The sequence below is a fragment of the Hyperolius riggenbachi genome, chromosome 6 (assembly GCF_040937935.1).
Source record: "Hyperolius riggenbachi isolate aHypRig1 chromosome 6, aHypRig1.pri, whole genome shotgun sequence".
Classification (NCBI taxonomy): Eukaryota; Metazoa; Chordata; class Amphibia; order Anura; family Hyperoliidae; genus Hyperolius; species Hyperolius riggenbachi.
The window spans coordinates 11,878,099-11,893,902 of NC_090651.1; the positions used below are offsets into that span (position 1 = coordinate 11,878,099).

The following is a 15,804-nucleotide window of genomic DNA, read 5'->3' on the forward strand; positions in this document are numbered from 1 at the left end:
TGTTGCCTCCCGGGTGCTCGGGTTCGGCATGTAGCGGAAAGAATTGACAGATTATTGGGTGGGGCTGGGGAAGACCCAGCTGTCATGGTACACATTGGCACCAATGACAAAGTTAGTGGGAGATGGAAGGTCCTCAAAAATGATTTTCAGGTACTTGGAGATAAACTTAAAGCAAGGACCTCCAAGGTGGTGTTCTCTGAAATACTGCCAGTGCCACGCGCTACATCTGAGAGACAGAGGGAGCTTAGGGAGTTAAATAAGTGGCTGAGAAATTGGTGTAGGAAGGAAGGGTTTGGGTTCCTGGAGAACTGGGCAGACTTTGCAGTCGGCTACAGGTTCTACAGCAGGGATGGGCTGCACCTTAATGGGGAGGGTGCAGCTGCATTGGGGGAGAAGATGGCTAAACGGTTGGAGGAGATTTTAAACTAGGATCTGGGGGGAGGCAGGAGGATAAAGTCTCAATATGTAGACAAGATAAGGTAAAAAGACAGTGGGAGCCTAACATTATGGGGGGTGGAGACATTGTAAAGATTAAGGAGGTTGGTAAAACTTCAAGTAGCCCATTTCGTGTAAACAAAATTGGTAAATGTGTTGGTAAAAATATAAAGTGCATGGTAACCAATGCTCGGAGCCTTGCAAATAAAATAGATGAACTAGAGTTCATTCTGAATGACAAAGGCTATGACATTGTGGGAATAACCGAGACATGAATGGATGAAAGCCATGACTGGATAGCTAATTTAAAAGGATACAATGTGTTTAGGAGGGATAGAACAGGGAAAAAAGGTGGAGGGGTTTGTCTCTTTGTTAAGAATTCTTTTACAGCTGTCCTCAACGATGAGATGGAGGAAGATTGCGAAGATGTGGAGTCCGTTTGGGTAAATATTCATGGTGGAAATAAAAGTTGCCAATTGCTTATTGGGGTATGCTACAGACCACCTCTTATTAATGAAGCTGCAGAACTGCGATTACTACAGCAGATTGAAAAAGCTGCAAGTAAAAACGAGGTCATAATTATGGGAGACTTCAACTTTCCAGACATTGACTGGGGTATTGAGGCTACCCATTCTGGTAAAAGCAGCAGATTTCTGGCAGCACTACAGGACAATTACTTGACTCAAATGGTAACGGAACCAACTAGGGGGAATGCGTTACTGGATCTGATCATTTCTAATAGACCAGATAATGTATCAAATGTGCAGGTTCAAGAACATTTGGGAAATAGTGATCACAACATGATAACGTTTGATCTGGTGACTGATAGGCCACGGGGCAGCGGGACCACTAAAACTATGAATTTTAGAAAAGCAAAGTTCAATCAAATTAGGCAGGCACTAAGTTTGGTGAACTGGGATAATGTACTACAAGGGGATGACACTGAAGGGAAATGGCAAGCTTTTAAACGTATTCTCAATCAATATTGTAGTATGTATATCCCATATGGAAACAAAATGTCTAGGAATAAAAAAAGGCCTCTATGGATGAATAGAAAGGTTAGGGATAAAATGAAGAGGAAAAAGAATGCCTATAAGGTCCTAAAACAGGAGGGGACTGAGGCTGCACTAAGCAATTATAAGGAGTGCAATAAAAATTGTAAAAAAGAAATTAGGCTGGCAAAGATCGAAGCTGAAAATCAAATCGCTAGGGATATCAAATCTAACCCAAAAAAGTTTTACAAGTACATCAACTCTAAAAAAAGAAAGGTTGACTGTATAGGAATCCTAAAGGATGAGGGTGGGAACTCAATGGTGGACGACCAAGGTAAGGCAGAGTTATTAAATGCTTTCTTTGCTTCTGTCTTCACAAAGGAAACAGCACTGTTGCAAATTACAGAGGCAGAAGAGTCTCAATCTTCTAACTGTAATATTAAATACTTAACGCAGGAAGAAGTAAAGGCAAGACTAAATAAATTAAAAATAGACAAGGCCCCTGGCCTGGATGGCACGCATCCTCGGGTCCTAAGAGAATTAAGTTCAGTTATAGCTAAGCCCCTTTATCTTATCTTTTGTGACTCTCTTGCAACTAGCAGAGTCCCAGTGGATTGGCGTACAGCCCACGTTTTCCCATTATTTAAGAAGGGCAAAAAATCTGATCCAGGAAATTATAGACCTGTAAGCTTAACATCAGTTGTATGCAAACTATTTGAGGGGTTACTAAGAGATACTATACATGACTTCATAGTAGAAAATAATCTTATTTCTCAGCATCAACATGGGTTTACTAAAGACAGGTCCTGTTTGACTAACATGCTCAGCTTTTATGAGGTAGTGAATGCTAATATGGATTATTATTATTATTATTATTATTATTTTTTATTTATATAGCGCCAACATATTCCGCAGCGCTTTACAAAGCACAATAAGACGACAAGGGGAACATAGATACAGCTAACAAATATACAGCAGAGTTCCAAGCAGCACAAATATTGTTACAAAGACAGTAAACATTAGGAGGATGACCCTGCCCTTGCGAGCTTACAATCTAATGGGTAGTGGGGGACACACTAGGTAAGGGGGTGGAGGATGGATGAGGCAGTGATTCTTTGCCTCTGATTACATTGTGACAAATAAGTAAATAAAGGGCTATAGAATGTTATAAGCTTGTCTGAAAAGGTGTGTTTTAAGAGTGCGTTTGAAGATGTCCAGGTTTGGAGCATGACGTACAGGCTGTGGAAGAGAGTTCCAGATAAGGGCTGATGCTCGTGTAAAGTCCTGGATGCGAGCATGAGAGGAGGTGATCAGCTTAGAGGCCAGGATAATTTCTTGGGAGGAGCGAAGGTTGCGGGAGGGACAATATCTTGAGATTAGTGAGGAGATGTATGGAGGAGACAACTCGTGGAGGGCTTTGTATGTTAGAGTCAGGAGTTTGAACTGGATCCTCTGGGTAATGGGTAACCAGTGGAGAGAACGGCACAGTGGGGCTGCATCGGAAGAGCGTGTGGAAAGGTGAATGAGGCGGGCCGCTGCATTTAGAAGGGATTGGAGAGGAGCTAGCCTGTTTTTTGGTAGGCCACAGAGCAGGGTGTTGCAGTAGTCTAGGCGGGAGATGATTAAGGCATGAACAAGCATTTTGGTGGCCTCTTGTGTGAGGAAGGGACGGATACGGAATATATTTTTGAGCTGGAAATAGCAGGTGGTGGTTAATGAGGCAATGTGAGGTTTAAAGGAGAGCTCTGAGTCAAGTATAACCCCCAAGCAGCGGGCCTTAGTGGTTGAGGTTATTGGGGTGTTGTCTACCGTTATGGTTGCTATTGGTGGGGGTGTAGATAGCAATGGTGGATATTGGGAATGCTGTAGATGTGATATACTTGGACTTTGCAAAGGCCTTCGACACTGTTCCCCACAGAAGTCTGGTGCAAAAGTTGAGGATGCAAGGACTGGGGAAGAGTTTGTGTGCATGGATAGGGAACTGGCTAATGGACAGAAAACAAAGAGTTGTGGTCAATGGATCGTACTCAAAATGGGAGACTGTTAGCAGTGGGGTCCCACAGGGGTCTGTACTGGGTCCAGTGCTCTTCAATTTATTTATTAATGACCTAGTAGATGCAGTAGTGAGCAATGTTGCTATTTTTGCAGATGATACAAAATTGTGCAGAATCATCAACTCTCAGGAAGATAGTGTCATATTGCAACAGGATCTGGATAGGATGGCTATATGGGCACATACATGGCAGATAAAATTCAATGTTGACAAATGTAAAGTCATGCATTTTGGTCATACCAATGGTCTAGCACCATACAAAATAAATGGGATACAGTTGGGAACATCAAACTTGGAGAAGGACTTAGGAGTACTCATCGACAACAAGTTAAATAATCGTACTCAATGCCAAGCCGCTGCAGCTAAAGCGAACAAAATTTTGGGATGCATTAAAAGGGAAATAAAAACTCGAGATGCTAGCATAATATTGCCCCTGTTTAACTCTCTAGTAAGGCCACATCTGGAATATGGAATTTGGTTCTGGGCACCACATTACAAAAAAGATATTGCAGTTTTAGAGCAGGTGCAGAGACGAGCTACAAAATTGATACGTGGGATGGAAGGTCTCGCTTACCAAGAAAGGTTAGATAAACTGGGTTTATTTAGTCTAGAGAAAAGACGCCTTAGAGGAGATCTAATTAACATGTATAAATACATTAGAGGGCAATATAATAGCTTGGCGGATGAGCTTTTTGTCCCTAGGCCTTCTCAAAGGACTAGAGGACATGAGCTGCGCATGGAGGAAAAACGTTTTAGCCATTTATTTAGGAAAGGGTTCTTTACAGTAAGAGTGGTTAAGATGTGGAATGCATTGCCACAGGAAGTCGTTATGGAAAACTCTATACCTGCATTTAAAGGGGGCTTAGATGCTTTCCTTGTGTTGAAAGACATCCATGGCTACAATTACTAGGTTATGCCTAATGATGTTGATCCAGGGATTTTATCTGATTGCCATCTGGAGTCAGGAAGGAATTTTTCCCATTTGGGGCTAATTGGACCATGCCTGGTGGGGTTTTTTTCGCCTTCCTCTGGATCAACAGGGGTATGTGGGGGACGGGCTGGAGTTGTACTTTGTACTGGTTGAACTCGATGGACATATGTCTTTTTTCAGCCAAAATAACTATGTAAGATTCTCTCTGCGTGCTGACACCAATCGTTACATACAGCTATCAATAAACAAACAGAACGACTGACTAACTCGAGTACATATATATTGTGCGTCTACACAATATATCAATGTAACTCAAATAGCTAGCTAGCTAGACCAGGAACCAGCGAACTGATTAGTATCAAGGTCGGCGAGCACTGACTGCTCCCGACCTTAAATCCAAATTCCCTGACGAGCAGCCACTCCCATCAGATGAGATAATTCATGACCTCATCTACTGCATTCTCCTGCTTAGCCTATAAGGTTTGCGCGTGACTGATGCGACCTTTGGGTCGCCTGAGACCTGGAAGACACCGCCGAATGAAAGCCGGAGATGCCGGCGGAGGATGACAGCGCGGCAGTCCCGCCGCTCGTATGGATCACGCTGGAGCGGTCGCGGGACCTGCTGCTGGAAGGTAAGAGTATTACATTACCCCCCCCCTTGAGGAGTGGTCTCCAAACACTCTCCTCCAGGCTTATCAGGGAATTCTTGTTGAAAATCTAGAATTAATTGATCAGCATGGATCTGACGGGCCAGAACCCAACACCTTTCCTCCGGCCCATACCCTTTCCAGTCAACTAAATACTGTATAGAACCCCGAACCTTCCTGGAGTCCAAAATCTTTTCAACCTCAAATTCTGTCTGACCATCTACCTCCGCGGGTGGGGGAGGGGCTGTGGATGGAACAGTGTTAGCTGCTGGCTTTAAAAGAGAAACATGAAATGAATTCACTCCCTTGATGGACCGTGGTAACGTTACTTTGTACACTACTTCATTAATTTTCTCCTGAATAGGATAAGGGCCTATGAACCTAGGTCCCAATTTAGCCGAGAGTTGGCGTAATGGGATATTCCGGGTGGAAACCCAGACCATATCCCCTGGGGAAAATACAAACTCTGGTGACCATATCTCTTGTCTGGCTACAACATTTTGAAGATTTTGCTGTACCTGTGGCCAAATTTGTTGGATATGTGTACTCCACTCCTCTAAGGCATGAAGAGGAGAAGGGGGGATGGGAAGCTAGTAAATTTGGGATTCTGGCCAGAAACCGCCAAAAATGGTGACAATTTAGTGGATGAGCTCGGAATGTTATTAAAAGCAAACTCGGCAAACGGTAGAAAATCCAACCAAGAGCCCTGGCAGTCTGAGGTAAAACAGCAGAGATACTGCTCCAGGGACTGATTGGTTCTCTCCATTTGTCCGTTAGTTTCTGGATGAAAACCAGATGAAAAAGAGAGTTGGATGCCTAAAAACTCACAAAAGGCTCGCCAGAAACGTGACACAAATTGCACCCCCCTGTCAGAGACAATGTTCTCTGGGATCCCATGCAACCGGAAATTGTGTTTAATGAACAAGTTAGCCAATTTCTGGGCAGAAGGTAACCCAGTGTGCAATTTTACTAAAACGATCCACAGTGACCCAAATTACTTTTTTGCCCCTTGAGGGAGGTAAATCCACTATGAAATCCATAGAAATATGTGACCAGGGTCTTGATGCACTAGGCAGAGGCACCAGGTGACCTCGAGCAGCTTCTCGAGATACCTTGTTCCTGCCACAAGTGACACAGGCCGCCACAAAAGATCTACAGTCTTTCTTCATGGAAGGCCACCACACGTCGGGACAAAAGTTCTAAAGTTTTGGTTTCCCCCGGGTGTCCTGTCATCTTGGTCTCATGAAAATTCTGTAGCACCAGAAACCGAAGATGGAGTGGTACAAAGTCCACATTAGGGGGTTTAACCAAAGGACTTTCTGATTGGTATGGCTGTAAGGCCTTGAATAAATCAGAAAGTACCTCTGCATGAGTGGCGGCCAGTACACACTGGGGGGGACACAATACTTTCAGGGGATGAGTCATGAGATGACTCAGGTTCAAAAGTTCTCGATAAAGCATCCGCCTTAACATTTTTAGACCCAGGTTTATACGTTATAATGAAGTTGATGCAGGAAAAAAAGAGAGCCCATCAGGCTTGTCTAGAATTCAATCGCTTGGCTTTCTCGATGTATTCCAGATTTTTGTGATCTGTATACACAGTGATAGGATGGATGTCTCCCTCCAACCAATGCGTCCATTCTTCGAAGGCCATTTTAACTGCTAGCAACTCACGATTACCCACGTCATAATGTCATTCAGCAGAGGATAATTTTTTGGAAAAATAAGCACAAGGATGCAACCTTTCTGGGTGACCTGAATATTGGGAAAGAACAGCTCCTACTCCTAGTTCAGAAGCATCAACCTCTAGAATAAATGGTAAATTAACATTTGCGTGAGAGAGAACAGGAGCTGAACAGAAAGCATTCTTTAAATCAGCAAAGGCCTTGTACGTCTGAGGTGACCAATTGTTAGGATCTGCATCCTTCTTGGTCAAATCAGTTAAAGGTGCCACTGAAGTGGAAAAATTCTTTATAAATGTAAGGAAACGCGGAAAATCAGCCGCCTCTACTCAGCGTGAGGCGGCTGTTTCCATAGAGGTCATGGCGGAACGCGGAAAAACCGCCGCGTCTGACGCGGCGGTTAGCACGCAGTGCCCTGCTGCTGACACTTTGACCAGGGAGGCCGCCGCCGGTGCGGATAGTGGTGCGACCAACCCCGCGCATAGGTCAGCAGAGACATTGCAAGGCAGTGCGAGGGTGGCTGGGACTGATAGTCCACCTAGGTTCAGAGTGACGCGCGTGCGCGTGGAGAGGCAGAACTTTTATGACAGTCAGAGAAGGGTCAGCTGCCAGGCCGGTCAGCTGACAATCACAGCAATTTTCATTGGTCCAGCAATTAGGGGAGGTGCTGGAGAGCACTAGTGTATATATGCTGGGTGCTGGTCATTCTCTGGTTGTCTGGCGTTGCGATCACAACATGGTAGCACTCAGACCTTGTTCGTATCTGTGTTCTAGCATAGTTTCCAAAGGTGTTGACATCAAGGCGTTCACACCTTAGCGTTAGGAATATTATCTGTATTATTTGTTATGACCTTTTGCCTGCCTGACTATTCTTCTGAACTCTGATTCTGTACCCTGCTGTTTCTGATATCCTGTTGCCAAACTCTGCTCGTTCCTAGACTCTGTATCTGCCTCCTGATTCTGTACCTCGTTATTCTGATTCTCCGTTGCCAGACCCTGCCTGTTGTTTGATTCCGTATCTGTCTTCTGATTCTGTACTTTATCTGTCCGTGTGTTAACGACCTGGCTTGCCCGACCTCGAAAACTAGCCTTACTGTTAGAGGCAGTTCCCAGATCTGTTAGTGACACTCCTTCATTGGTGTCACTCATGCTCTGTCCTTCCTACGTTCTGCTTAGCTCCTCCCCCGGGAGAGTCTAGGCTTACGGAAGGAGCATTCTTCTGTGCAGTACTCCTTACTGCCCCTGTACCTACACCTTAGGTACAGTCCTCTAGTGTTACTGTTACACCAAACACTCGCTCATTACTCAGGTGTCCAGAGGTTAGAATATATATCTGATTATCGGTGATACTGCAGATCATCAATAATCGGGTATATTCTGCATTTTCGGTGATACTGCAGTTCACCGGTAATCAGACCCTCTCTGTGTTACACCGATCGTTACAAGAAGTATGCTATATGTGGTGCCAATATTTGCTTGATACAGAACGCCAGACCAAAACAATATGGACGCACGCACTGATCGTCTGGGCGCACTTGCCACTTTGGTGGATAACATCAACCAAGTGCTGGGTACTCACCAAGCGTTAATTGATGCCCTATCAGGGTCTGTACAAACCCTCCAGACGTCAGTGGATGATGTGCGATCCCCTCCTAGCGTTGACATACATATGCCCATACCCGAAAGATTTTCTAGCCATAGATCTGACTTTCGAAATTTTAGGAGTAGAGTGTTGTCTTATTTTGAATTGAGACCCCAATCGTCGGGGACCGAGACCCAAAAGGTTATATTTATTAAAACCTTGTTATCTGGCGACTCTCAGACATGGACGTACAGTTTGCCCACCGGAGACCTAGCCCTTAATTCGGTGGAGGAATTTTTGAAAGCCATGGCAGTAATTTACGACGATCCTGACCTTGCCTCGACTTCTGAGCGGAAGCTCAAGCTTTTGCGTCAAGGCAAAGGTCCGGTCGAAGATTATACAGCGGAATTTAGGAGCTGGTCAGTTACAGCCCGGTGGGACACTTATGCCTTGTTAGATTGTTTCTTGTCAGGGCTGTCCGATGAGGTCTCTGATCTAATGCTAAGCCAGCCCGAGCCCAGAACAGTCGATGAGGCCATCTCAGCGGCCATACGAATCGACCGCAGGCTACGCTATCAAAAACAGACCAGGGGTACTCATCGTGCTAGAGTAGTGTCTTACGCCACAACACCAGTGACACCACTTCCTTCTGTCTCATCTCCTCCCGTCTCGCCTCCACCCGAGCCAATGCAGATTGGTCGGCCCAAGCTGTCCCAGGTGGAGCGAAGACGGAGGATGTCTGAACAGCTGTGTCTGTATTGCGCTGAAGGGGGACATAGAGTACGAGACTGTCCTAATAAGCCGGGAAACGCTACCGCCTAGGAGTTGTAGGGGGTAGCACCCTAGGCGCCCGATTCTTACTCCTAGAAGATAAACGGTTGCTTCTCTCTTGCACTATTACGTGGGAAGATAAAACCGAGGTCACTGAAGCCTTTGTTGATTCAGGCTCTGCAGCTAATTTTATGGATTTTGAGTTTGCTAAGAAATTGGGAATTTCACTCACCCCAGTAAAACCACCCATCCAAGTTACAGCTGTGGATGATTCCCCCCTGCAGAGGAATCATCCGTTATCTCAGACACCGGAGGTGGGAGTCACTATAGGGGTGCTGCACAGAGAAAGATTGCAGTTCTTTGTGTTACACATGACAACCTCCACAGTTATCCTTGGCATGGCCTGGTTGCACCTCCACTCTCCCCAGATCGATTGGGCCACCGAGCAGCTAACTAGCTGGTCAGATCATTGTGTTCAGCAGTGTTTAGGGAACGTGAAGTTGGGCCAAACCAGGGTTCATTTGGAGGGTGTACCCGTGCAGTATTCTGAGTATTCTGATGTGTTCTGTCCCAAAGCTGCAGATAAGTTGCCTCCACATCGCCCGTTCGATTGCCCCATCGATCTCCGATCTGGTTGTATGCCTCCTAGGGGCCATCTTTATAATTTGTCTGGGCCAGAGAAGGTGGCCATGCAGGAATACATCCGTGAAAACCTAGCCAAAGGGTTCATTCGCCCGTCCCGGTCGCCCGCTGGCGCAGGTTTCTTTTTTGTTAAGAAAAAAGACGGTGGCCTGCGTCCCTGCATAGATTACCGGGGTTTGAATAAGATCACAGTGAAGAATCGCTATCCTTTGCCCTTGATAGACGACTTATTCACGCAGGTTACTGATGCTCAGGTTTTTTCAAAATTGGATTTACGGGGTGCATACAACCTGGTGAGGATTAGAGAGGGCGATGAATGGAAGACGGCCTTTAACACGCCCGATGGGCATTACGAGTATTTAGTGATGCCCTTCGGGCTGTGTAATGCCGGCAATCTTCCAAGAACTGATTAATGAGGTATTCAGAGAGGTTTTGGGCAGATTCGTCCTGGTCTATCTGGATGACATCCTTATTTTCTCCAACAACCTCTCTGAGCACAGATCTCATGTCAAGTTCGTGCTGAATAAATTAAGGCAAAACATGCTTTATGCGAAACTGGAAAAATGCACCTTTGAGGTCACATCTGTCGCCTTCCTAGGATATATAATTTCCACCTCGGGCCTGTCTATGGACCCTGCCAAAGTCTCCGCTGTTCTCGAATGGCCACAGCCAGTGGGGCTAAAGTCTTTGCAGCATTTTTTAGGCTCTGCAAATTACTATAGAAGGTTCATAAAGGGGTACTCCACTATCATTGCACCCCTTACCAGTCTCACAAAAAAAGGAGCAGATACCACCCACTGGTCTCCAGAAGCTCTACAGGCCTTTTCCACTTTAAAGGATCTGTTCTGCTCTGCACCCATCCTGAGACACGTTGACACTTCTTACCCCTTTATTGTTGAGGTGGACGCCTCGGAGGTCGGAGTGGGGGCTGTGCTGTCTCAGCGGTCAGGGTTGCAGGGTAGATTGCACCCGTGCGCCTATTTTTCTCGTAGGTTCTCTCCGGCAGAGAGAAACTACGACATAGGCAACAGGGAGCTCCTGGCCATCAAGTTAGCCTTTGAGGAATGGCGACATTGGTTAGAAGGAGCAGAACATACGATCACGGTTTACACGGATCTCAGAAATCTGGAATACATCGAGGGGGCTAAAAGGTTAAGCCCTCGTCAGGCTCGATGGTCACTGTTTTTCTCAAGGTTCAGATTTATTATTACGTACACGCCGGGTAGCAAGAATATTAAGGCAGATGCCCTCTCCAGGTGCTTTGAACCAGAGACAGCACAGCCCTCTGTTCCTGAGACCATTGTCCCACAGAAATTGGTGCTAGCTGCAACTGAAACTTGGGAAGACTGGAAGGAGACTTAAGGTCCCTTTCAGCAGGACATCCCGGAAGGGAAACCAGATGGGGTTATGTTTATTCCGTTACCATTTCGTCTCCAGGTCTTGGAAATGTTCCATTCACACAAGAATGCGGGACATCCTGGGGCATCTAGAACGCAAGATCTTGTGGTCAGGTGTGCTTAGTGGCCTTCGCTGGCAGCAGATTGCAAAGAGTTTGTAAGGGAGTGTGCGGTGGCTAGAAAGATCAACAATCTTACTTATACCATTGATCTTCCTGCCAGCATGCGTGGCGTAAGATCTTTCCATGTGTCACTGCTCAAACCAGCAGTCCATGTGGGTCCCACTCCTCCTCCTCCTGTGATGATAGATAACCAACCAGAGTACGAAGTAGGGAAGATCTTAGACTCACGTGTGGTGCAGAATTCAGTACAGTATTTGGTGCACTGGAAGGGGTATGGGATTGAGGAAAGGACATGGGTGCCTGAGTGTCGCATGCATGCTGACAAATTAAAAAGGGAATTCCACGCCTTACATCCTGAGAAGCCAGGAAGGAGCTGTCCGGAGTCCACTCCTGGGGGGGGGGTACTGTAAGGAAACGTGGAAAATCAGCCGCCTCTACTCAGCGTGAGGCGGCTGTTTCCATGGAGGGCATGGTGGAACGCGGAAAAACCGCCGCTGCTGCTGACACTTTGACCCAGCGCGGGGAGGCTGCCGCCGGTGCGGATAGGTCAGAGACATTGCAAGGCAGTGCGAGGGTGGCTGGGACTGATAGTCCACCTAGGTTTAGAGTGACGCGCGTGCGCGCGGAGAGGCAGAACTTTTATGACAGTCAGAGAAGGGTCAGCTGACCAGGCCGGTCAGCTGACAATCACAGCAATTTTCATTGGTCCAGCAATTAGGGGAGGTGCTGGAGAGCACTAGTGCATATATGCTGGGTGCTGGTCATTCTCTGGTTGTCTGGGAAAATATAGGACACATATAGAGTAGATAATTTACCTGAATAAAAGGTACTAGATTGGAGATTTATCTCATGGGAAGTCATAAATACAGCTGCATTTACCTGAATAAAATGTACTAGATTGGAGGTTTGTCTTATGGGAACTCATAAATACAGCTGCAGGAGGGCAAAAAATTCAAAAATGATTGTCAGGAAAGGTATTTGAACCCAAGTCTACAGGACACATGCAACCTGCATGGAGCGCCTTAGACCCTCTAACCACACCGACAACACACCACTGCTACTACGACTCAGAAAATATCATGAGTCTTTGCCTGCACAGGACATTTGTGCTGAAAAAAAATCACACAAACTGTGATGCAATGTAGCCGAAATAGCTCAGTTGGGAGAGCGTTAGACTGAAGATCTAAAGGTCCTTGGTTTGATCCCGGGTTTCGGTGTGATATCTTATTGTTAGAAAAAACTTAGTAAAATAAAGCCAAATTCAGACTACACCTGGAACTCGGCAAGATAAACTGATTCTCAATACAGAAACGTCCTGATTGAACCAGACAAAATAGAGACATGGATTTAACACAATACCTCTGGTCACATCAAATATTTCAAGACTGCAAGAAAAGAGGACATACAGTCAACTTAAAAGAGACAAACATTTCTTAATGAATATATATCAAAGAAAATATAGGACACATATAGAGTAGATAATTTACCTGAATAAAAGGTACTAGATTGGAGATTTATCTCATGGGAAGTCATAAATACAGCTGCATTTACCTGAATAAAATGTACTAGATTGGAGGTTTGTCTTATGGGAACTCATAAATACAGCTGCAGGAGGGCAAAAAATTCAAAAATGATTGTCAGGAAAGGTATTTGAACCCAAGTCTACAGGACACATGCAACCTGCATGGAGCGCCTTAGACCCTCTAACCACACCGACAACACACCACTGCTACTACGACTCAGAAAATATCATGAGTCTTTGCCTGCACAGGACACTTGTGCTGAAAAAAAAAAATCACACAAACTGTAATGCAATGTAGCCGAAATAGCTCAGTTGGGAGAGCGTTAGACTGAAGATCTAAAGGTCCCTGGTTCGATCCTGGGTTTCGGCATGATATCTTATTGTTAGAAAAAACTTAGTAAAATAAAGCCAAATTCAGACTACACCTGGAACTCGGCAAGATAAACTGATTCTCAATACAGAAACGTTCTGATTGAACCAGACAAAATAGAGACATGGATTTAACACAATACCTCTGGTCACATCAAATATTTTAAGACTGCAAGAAAAGAGGACATACAGTCAACTTAAAAGAGACACACATTTCTTAATGAATATATATTGTAACGATCGGTGGGCGCAGAGAGTATCTGATTACCGGTGATCTGCAGTATCGCCGGAAATACAGATATATACCAGATTATAAGTGATCTGCAGTCTCACCGATAATCTGATATACAAACTAACCTCTGTTCGCCTGAGTAGAGTGTAGTGTTTTGGTGTAACAGTAACACTAGGAGGCCTAGGCCTCAGTGCAGCAAGGAGAACTGCACGGATTCCTTCCGCAGACCTGAGCTCTCCAAGACGGGAGGAGTCAGACTGACAGTAGGAAGGAAAGTCCGAGAGTGACACTCAGGAAGAAGTGTCACTAACAGGACTGGGAACCGCCTCCAATCGTGAGGTCGGTTCTCGAGGTCAGACAAGCCAGGTCGTACACACACGGACAGATAAAGTACAAATACAGTAGGCAAAGGCGGAGTCAAAGTACAGGCAGGGTTCAGCAACGGGGTATCAGATATATCGGGGTACAAAATCAGGAGGCAGAAACAGAGTCAAGGAACGAGCCGAGGTTCGGCAACAGAGTATCAGAAATATCGAGGTACAAGGTCAGAGTTCAGGAGGATAGTCGAGGCAGGCAAAAGTCATAACAGAAAATCACAATCAAACTAGTACTTTAGCTATCAATAATCTAGCTAAGTGTAGGATTACAGCTCCAGCTGGTCCCGGCACACTTAAGGATCTGACTACGGATCTGGGTGCTCCCACATATGTGATCGCACGCCAGACAAAGAGCAAGTGAACAACCAGCAGTATATATACTCTAGGACCTTTCCAGGACCTCCCTAATTGCTGGTCCAATGAGAGCAGTGGAATTTGTCAGCTAACCCAGCTGGTCAGCCGACACCCTTCTAACTGCTATTTAAACTCTGCCTCTCTGCTCGCGCGCGTGTAAGTCTGAATCTTGGTGGACTATCAGTCCCAGCCACACCAGTACTGTCATGCAATGTATCTAGTGCGGGGGCCGCCTCTGATGCGGATTCCGCCGCACTGCCTATGCGGCATGCAGCATTTTTTCCGCGTTGTGACGCCATGCTGGACGCGGAAACAGCCGCCTCACCTTGAGACGGCGGCATTTCCGCGTTTCCTTACAGTACCCCCCCCCCCCCCCCCGAGGAGTGGACTCCGGACAACTCCTTCCAGGCTTTTCTGGATGTACCGTATGAAATTCCCTCACTAACTCATCCGCATGCATGCGGTTCCCAGGTACCCATTGCCTCTCAATGCCGTACCCCTTCCAATGTACGAGATACTGCACCGAGTTCTGTACAGTACGTGAATCTATGATTTTTTCCACCTCATACTCGGGTTGGGCATTGACTAAGACAGGAGGAGGAGGAGTGGGACCCAGCTGGACTGCGGGTTTGAGAAGTGATACATGGAAAGACCTCACTCCCCGCATGCTGGTGGGAAGATCAACGGTATATGTGACATCGTTGATCTTCCTAGTCACAGGGAATGGGCCCACGAACCTGGGACCAAGTTTGTCAGAAGGTTGTTTCAGAGCCAAATGACGTGTAGACACCCAAACCAAGTCTCCAGGTTGGAAGCTCCACTCTACTGAACGTCTCTTATCAGCTTGACCCTTTTGATTAACAAAAGCTTTTCGTAAATTATCTCTCACCGTGCGCCAAATATCTTTAAAAGATCTCTGCCAGGCTTCCAAAGCTGGAAACGGAGAGGAGGCCACTGGCAATGGTGAGAACTTGGGCAATCTTCCAGACACCACCTGGAATGGAGAGAATCCGGTGGAGGAGCTTTTTAAATTGTTTTGTGCGAACTCCGCGAAAGGCAGAAATTTGACCCAGTCGTTCTGTGTTTCTGCAACATAGCACCTCAAGAATTGCTCCAAAGACTGGTTGATTCTCTCCGTTTGCCCATTGGTCTGTGGGTGGTAGCCCGATGAAAATGACAACTTCATGCCCATTTGTTGGCAGAATGCCCTCCAGAATTTAGAAATGAACTGGACTCCCCGATCCGACACTATGTTTTCCGGAATGCCGTGCAGCCGGAACACATGTGTGATAAACAGGTCAGCCAATTCCTGGGCCGAGGGGAGTCCTTTTAAGGGCACGAAATGGGCCATTTTACTGAAGCGGTCGACTACCACCCAAATGACCGACATGCCTTCTGACTTGGGAAGTTCACCTACAAAATCCATGGACAAATGGGTCCATGGCTCACTCGGGGTGGGTAAAGGCTGCAAGGTACCCACAGGTGCCAGCCGGGAGGGTTTACTCTTAGCACAAACCGCACATTCCCTCACGAATTCCTTGCAATCAGCTGCCAAGGAAGGCCACCAAGCACATCTAGCTACCAGATCCTGTGTTCTAGATGCTCCAGGATGCCCAGCATTTTTATGCGTATGGAACATCTCTAGAACCTGGAGACGGAACGGTAGCGGAATGAACAGCACCCCTGCGGGTTTTCC

General features: G+C 46.1%; 2 non-coding genes across 2 annotated transcripts; both read left to right on the forward strand.

The window, feature by feature from the left end:
- Positions 1 to 12,398: 12,398 nt before the first annotated feature.
- Positions 12,399 to 12,471, forward strand: TRNAF-GAA (transfer RNA phenylalanine (anticodon GAA)). Its single transcript has one exon. It is a non-coding gene; the product is annotated as a tRNA-Phe (tRNA).
- A 602-nt stretch (positions 12,472 to 13,073) lies between these two features.
- TRNAF-GAA (transfer RNA phenylalanine (anticodon GAA)) lies at positions 13,074 to 13,146 on the forward strand. Its single transcript has one exon. It is a non-coding gene; the product is annotated as a tRNA-Phe (tRNA).
- The last annotated feature ends 2,658 nt before the right edge of the window (positions 13,147 to 15,804 follow it).